The 7,340-nt window shown below is 40.6% G+C and overlaps 1 long non-coding RNA gene across 1 annotated transcript; it reads right to left on the bottom strand.

Annotated features, from left to right (window-relative positions):
* Positions 1-223: 223 nt before the first annotated feature.
* Positions 224-6,852, bottom strand: LOC142409114 (uncharacterized). Its single transcript, XR_012775508.1, has 4 exons — positions 6,128-6,852; positions 2,005-2,170; positions 1,613-1,734; positions 224-357 (listed from the first exon to the last, which is right to left on the bottom strand). It is a non-coding gene; the product is annotated as an uncharacterized LOC142409114 (long non-coding RNA).
* Positions 6,853-7,340: the final 488 nt, after the last annotated feature.

Here is a 7,340-nt window from a genome sequence, read left to right as displayed (position 1 = left end):
CATCCTGTTTTGGAAAGGACTTGTGCAGTTCTTTCCATTAAAGGCGTGTAGTGTCACCTTTTTTTTTATTTGAGGGCAAAGATAGTCTGAATGTTTTCTGAATTTGTTCTTGTTTTTTGACCACTGAATTTTCTCACAGTTGGTAAGCTCAGGTCTCTTTTCTAAAACATTATTTTATGAGCTAGAAGGTTTGAATTTCTTACCTAATTGTTCCAGGGGTGGCAGAATATTTTTATTAGAAGATGGATATGGTGAAATTTGTGTTTCTAGCCATGTCTTCTCTCGGTCTCTTTGTTCTGAAATCACCAGGCTTCGCATTGATTTTCAAGGCGTAGCAATCAGGGAGAATGCAGTTTTCTGAAGTGGTACAGATAAATAGGAATCTGTTCAGACACCCTCCGAATCAAGATCTTACCACTTTCGAAGTGGCCTGCTCAACATCTCAACTTGCTAAAAGAGGCATCTGCGTTATTGTAGTTGTGTGCTCAGAGATCAGTGTTCTGGTTTGGTTTGGTTTTTTTTTTACTTTAAATAGGGAAAAAAGTAGAATGTGTTGGAAACTTCTCTAACTGGTTACACCAAAACAAGAAGTAGAACTAAATATTCAAATGAGTTGTTGATAGCATACAGTTATGGAAAAAAAAGTCATACTTTTATAATGTTAGTGGTATATGTCTCACTAAAATTGACAAGAAGTCTTACTCATCAGAAATATCTGATTTTTAAAAATATATATTAATATTGAATCATCAACATTCTTGTGCAACTAATGGGTGGTTGGTTACTTCAGTTGAGGACAGAGAGTACTAGTAGTTTTGTTTCATACTGAATTATTTTTTTTCTCTTGGACAAACCAGGCTGACTGACTGTAGTTGATACTGCAAGCAGCGTGAGTCAAGGCAAGCCTGAACCGTGTCTGTGAATCATTGCTTTTTATTTGAGAGGGCAAAGATAGTCCGGACGTTTTCTGAATTTGTTCTTGTTTTTTGACCACTGAATTTTCTCACAGTTGGTAAGCTCAGGTCTCTTTTCTAAAACATTATTTTATGAGCTAGAAGGTTTGAATTTCCTAAGAAATTAGGAAATTTCTTTCCTAGGAAATTCTGTGGACCTCATCTGCTCTAACAATAAACTACCTACTTACCAAGGTTCCTCTAGGGACACTTTTTTAGCTGCATACTTTGCTGAAGCCTAGGTGCAGGTTACAACTACGTGCAGTTTGTTCTTGCTTGTTTTATAGGGGCCAGGAGTCCAAGAGACAGGCAGAGACCATTACGTATCTTGCGTTGATTCCTGCCATGAAGAGTGAGGACTGAATATGAGGACCTTTTTTGCCTGCCAGGGCTATGTCCAGCAGTGCCTGTTCTCCAGCGTACTTCAAAGTCTTTGTACCGCTTCACTGGCCTAAAGCAGGGGGTGAGGGCAGGGCCTCTGTTTCAGAAGACCCCTGTCTTCTTTCAAACTGTGGGGAGCCAATACTGCCTGTGCGACTGAATTATCGAGGCATGTTCTTCTGTGTGCTAGTTTGGCATGGTATAAAAGATGTCTGTGGTCTGTAATCATAGTTTCTGTGCTTGTTTAATCATTGAGGAACAATAATTCTTCTGCTTACCCTCCGTTGCCTTTCATCCTCCTCCATCCCACCTTGCCAAAAGCATGTGATGTTCCTGAGCTTGCTGTAACTTTTCAGTCCTTTTCTGTAGCTGGAACATTTCTGTGAACAGGCTTTCCCTCCTGTGAAGATACCCAAATAATATACTTATGTCTAGAAGCAGAGGACAGCAGCTTGTCAAACATGCATGTAGTCACAGCAATGGCAGTTTCTGTGGGCTGGGCTACGCTCATTTGCAAGTAACCCGACATTAAACAGCTTGAATAACTTCAAACTGCAGTAGCCTGGTTCTTCAGGATCACCAGTGATTTAACCACGCATTTGCTGCTGGCTGGAGCGCTTGCTTCCATTAACTGCTTCCTCTAATGAAAAGGGTTTTTAACTCTTGGTACCTTTCATGAGACTGAAGTCCAAGGGTTCCTCAGACTGCAGATGTCACTGTGGCAACTGGTTATGTTCCTCCTCAACTACACAATCTGTAAATCTGGACAGGGATGTTTCTATGGATGTCTGGTGGAGCATCTAGCCAGAAGCTAGTATGGACTGGGCTCGTGAGACCTTACGAGACAAGCAAACCAAACACAAGTTCTTCAAAATGAATGTAAAACTAATTTTTCGTTGCGTTTAAGATGCCCAAATGAGGAAGGAGAGGCACTGAGTGTTCAGGGTGGGGCAAGGGCCAGGAATAAAACTCCTACCACCCTGTTTACCTCCAGGGGAATGCAAGCGGACAGGAAAACTTGACCACCTACCAACAATTTTGAACCACAAAGCTCATCGCTTCCAGCTGGGGCCTATGTCAGTGGCAGGGCACAGTTATGTTTGCCTGCTCCCGTACCTGCAAGCAACTCGCTCGTAGTTTAAGCTGATAGTACTTCTTGGCAAAGCCGGTATGCTAAACTGATTCCCCCCCTGCCCCCTCCCCCCGCCTTGAAAATCCCATCCTCCTATGTAATTACCTGTATTTGTTGAGAAAAATTGCAATGGAGAAAAGGCTTGTTAGTTTATGGGATAAGAGGGGATAAAACAGGTCTCAATCCTCATTCCTTTTGTGTGCACTGGAAGGCTCTTGGCAGAAAGATAGCTGGATTTCCAGTGCAGCAGGGAACCACACTGGCTTCTATTGAAATAATTGGGCAGATGCTACAGAAGATTATGCAATAAAACCTATATGTTACTTTTAAGTGGCTGGGTTTTTGATAATTGCTGTAAGACCATTTATTAGGTAAATAATTAGTCTTTCCAGATAAGAAGTAGGATACAATATACATTGGAGATATTTATGAGAGCTAAAAGGTGACACATGCATATATTGGCAGCTGTTTACAGCACTAATTTGTGTGTTTCATTTCATTCCTGAATTTTATTTCAAAAGCTTCAGACAATGCAGGATTGAGAATATGGTGGCTGAAAGCAAAGCAACTGAGAAATGTATTTGAAAAGCCTGCATATGATATCCATTCCTTTTATAAGGAATATTTCCTTTATGACCTCCTCCTGCTTTGTATTTAACATTTCAAAGAACTTTGGGGGACTGTCTGTAGGCTATGTCTTCATGAAGCCAGTAGCCAAGGATTTAAAGTATTGTCATTGCTGTCCTGAAGCTGAAAACCGCAGGCGGTTTTAATCTTGGGGTGTGTGTGGGGGAGTGTTTAAACCCAACCTTTTGTGTTCAGATTAGGAGTGCAGGAGGATAGGCTTAAAGGGTGTTAGTGAGAGTTTTTTCGTTGGCAGCTCAGTGATAGCATCAGGCTTTGGAAATGCTTTTTTCCAATTCTTTGTTATTTCAGTAATTACTATGTGGTGGGTAGAAATCCATAGGGTTTGTGGTTTTTTTTTAAGTACCACAGCAATGACACGAGGATGTGGGCAATAAAAAGAAGTACTTGTTTTTATAACTTTTTACTCCTTGGACAACTGAGGGCACTTAAATGCCTTCTCGAATAGTCTATCATTGTTTCAGTCCTGGATGTCTGTGTTTATTTTGTCTTGGTTCCATCAGCTGGGATAATAGTAAAATCCATCTTTGGAGAGGAAGGAAGAAAAAAACAATTTGACACTGGCATCATGCTCTGACAAATCTGAAATCTGCCAGTTGTGAAGGCAGATTGCCTGAACGCCTTACACTGTCTGGGAGATGGAAGGGTTACCAAACATCCCCCCCATCAAGAAAAAGATCAAAGGCAAGTCACTGAGCACTTGCATATAGAGTTTCTTTTACTTTCTGTTAGAACCTAAGAAATATTTGTCCTGAGTATTTGTTGATTCCCGGAATACCTGGGGGTAAAGAGCACTTGAAATTTTTAGGTATGGAAACATGGTGAGAGCATGCTGAGATGAGCACCATAACTGGTAAGATTTACCACAGTTGCCTTGTGAAGGTATTGAGTTCAGCTCAATAGTGATCAGTTTTAATGAAGACTAAAGACTTCCTAGCTCTTCATTTTGTACATGATTCTTTCAAATAGGATTCTAATGCTAGGAAATTTCACTTTCATGTAAATTGTCTCACTTAAGATGTTTGCTTCTTTTGAAAAAGATCTTTCTAGATTTCCAGAAGTATTATGTATAAGTGGTTCTCTATGCCTCACAAAAATTCATTATAATATGAAAAGCATTTTGAAAGAAACCTTACCCTATGCCAGTGCCATTTACATGCTTTAAAGGATGTAAGTACGCTTTTGTGGTGGGAGTGAGGAGTGTGCTTTTCAGAACTAGAGAGGAGATTTTTTCCTTTATTTTTCTAATTTGATTTTAGTTTGCTTAATTTCACTATTTCAATTTGGCTATTACAATGATATTCTTTGTAATAAGGGATGTTCTTCTTCATAACATCTACATGTTTCACTTGTTCTCAGCCTTGACTGTGGTAGGAAAGTTGTAGGCTGAAAATTTCACACCAGAGACTGCTCTTATATCCCGTGTGACACTCAAGTGCTATGTTAGAAGCATTTCACTAAGGTGAAGCTTTGGGTGCTGCTCCCTTCTGCTTAGCTCCACAGAGAAGTTAAAGATCTTGCACTGGCCTTCAGAAAATCTGGGAGGTAACAGTGCTCTGCTGGATTTAAGTCCCTTTTTGTATTTAAAAACAAATTAATTAATAACAAAGCAACCGACAGCCACGCATAATATAGAAAGATATATAGAGAAAAGTAGTAGAACTCCCTGTGGTCGGTACATTTACTTTAACAGATTGCACTGTTATGTAGGGCATCACTTAGTAAGACAAAAATTATTTTGTTGGACTAGTCCCCAGCTGAAGAATTTAACTTTCTTACAAGGTGATGGGAGAAGTTTGAGACCCAGTGCTATAAAATGTTTTTTCTTGTTCCTCTACTAGAATACAAAAATCTCTGCACTCAGGAGAAATGCTCAGAACAGCTTCTACAGAGAGGCAAGTGCAAGTGGTGCCTGCATAAACCTTCATCTGAACAGGGCAATGGGAAATTGTCTCTGGGTGCACACAGGTGGGTAACATCAGAGCTTCAAAAGCCAAGCGGAGGGTGGCAACAAGCTGTGGTGACCAGGAATCGGCAGGGTAGCTGTCCCAGGAGCGGAGTCTTCCTTCTGATGGGCGCTACTGTGGCATCGGAAGAGAACAGAGAAGCTCCAGGGTCCCACTGAAAACCAATGACTAAAGAGTACCTGGGAACAAACTGACTCTGCAACACTGCGGTCGGGCCCAGAGAACATGCAGGCTGATAGTTTTGCATTGATTTTCCAGAAGCCTTTGGGTCAGGCATGGGTTGAGTCACCTAATTTCTGCCTGTGTTTATGACTTCTCTCTAGAGCTTTTTCCTGCCCAAATACTAGTATATGCCAATGAGACAGCCTCTGAATCTAAGACTATAATAAAATATCCAAGAAGTAATTGAATTACTTCTCTGTGAGGTGATGAATCAGTACTTTTTCACTCTTGGGTTTGTCTCTTGCTTGCATTCTTTTCGAACTGATGGGTGGGAACCATACATTTTCAGTGCTAAACCACTATTTTGAAAGCCTATTTAATATAGGCAGAGGTTCATGCACATATGGAAGTAAATTCATGACAAGAGGTTGTTTACAAAGGGTGGAGTAGCCTATTTTCAGGCCTCCCAATTTTTCTAAGGTTTTTAAGATCTCTGCCTGTTATACATGCTATATATATACATCTATAAAATATACTCACTATATTGTACAGCTGTATAAGCAAGAATTTTGAGAGGGAGCTTAGTACTGGGTTGTTCAGCAAATGGTCTGTGGAGTTATAGCAGCTGCTGGGATTTAGTTCCCTTGGTATGCTGCTTCGGTTTTTAGGACTGCCCATCAAATATGTTCATTGTCCCATTTGCAGGCATGCCTGCGGTGCTTTGTTCAGTTTTGTGTATGGCGAGTAATTCTTCTAGACAAGAATTTAGCATTTAAAACTAATATACTGATAAACAATAGCCATGCAACATGCAAAACAGTGCCCACTTGATATAGCCAATAGCTTTATTTTCTTTCTCAATGGATTTTTCCTTTAAAGGTACGTACCTGACATGCAGAACCTGCTCATTGTTTGTGCTGCTGTAGCACCCAGGAGCTTCACCACAGCCCAAGGCCTGCTCGTGCTAGGTGCCGTCTTTTTAATCTCATGAGGTGTTAGATGAGCATAAAGCAGAAACACAGGCTCTGTGGAGGAATGGGAAGAGGCGCAGAGATGTGTGAATTAGTCTTTAAAAACATAATCTGTAATGGCTTTTACTGCTGGTAGGCTTTATATTGGATACTTACTTCTTGCTCTCTGTTTTTTTCAACTCCCAAAGCAGGAGGATAGGCTGTCTTTCTAACTTACAGTACAGCTGGCCCCCATATATCAGTATGTTACTTAAATACCAGGGTACTAATGATATGTGACACCAGTGGAAAACAAGAAAGTTGAGGCCAACATTTTTGGCACATCTTTTACTACTATATCCTTTGGAAGAGCAGCCAGTGAATGAATTGAGTTGCTGTAACTCCACTTCTCCAAGTTTTTGAATGCTATTATATGTGAGAGGTTTAACAAATGCTTGACTGTGTGAAAATCTGTGCAGGAATCATGGCTTGCCTCCCTCTCCAGTTAGTTTTGTACACCGAGGAGTTACAAGCCCAGCTTCCATCCATTTCAACTAACCTGCTTGGAGTCAGTGATAATAGGAGAGGAAAAGCACGCCTCAAAGCAAAGGCTGTATCCTACGGCCTGTGTTCCTTTCGATACACCGGTACGTTTTTAGGTAGCCTTGGGTACCCAGATTTAAAACCCTTCTGCATCAATTGTCTTCTGTGCAGAGGAAGCACAAATTCAATCAGAAGGTCGGGCATGAAAAAAAACAGGGGAGCCTTTCTTCTCATAACGGAGGCAGGTTTTTCTTAAAAGTCATGCAAGTTAAAATAAATACCACAGCGCATAAGCCAGCACACAGAAAAATGAATTGGTGAGCTACAGCATGTGTGCAGCAGCAGTGCTGCATTCCTGTCATCACACATTCCCAAAGCATAACAGTGAGAGAAATACGATCCGAAACTGGTTTAAGAGGTGCTGTAATTAAGCCAGGATTACTACCATAGTATAACACAACCTGATAGCGTTCTGGAGTTAGACTGAAGACTTGCTTGTGATAAGCTCTGAAACATTTTCCTTTTTTTATATTTGGAAGTTTTTTCACTTGTACCTTTGACCTTGGGATTTTTTCTTTCTCTTTTTGGTGGAGTTTCTCAAATGTTC

This window comes from Mycteria americana, chromosome 4 (assembly GCF_035582795.1).
Source record: "Mycteria americana isolate JAX WOST 10 ecotype Jacksonville Zoo and Gardens chromosome 4, USCA_MyAme_1.0, whole genome shotgun sequence".
NCBI lineage: Eukaryota > Metazoa > Chordata > Aves > Ciconiiformes > Ciconiidae > Mycteria > Mycteria americana.
This window is presented reverse-complemented; position numbering and strand designations above follow the sequence as displayed.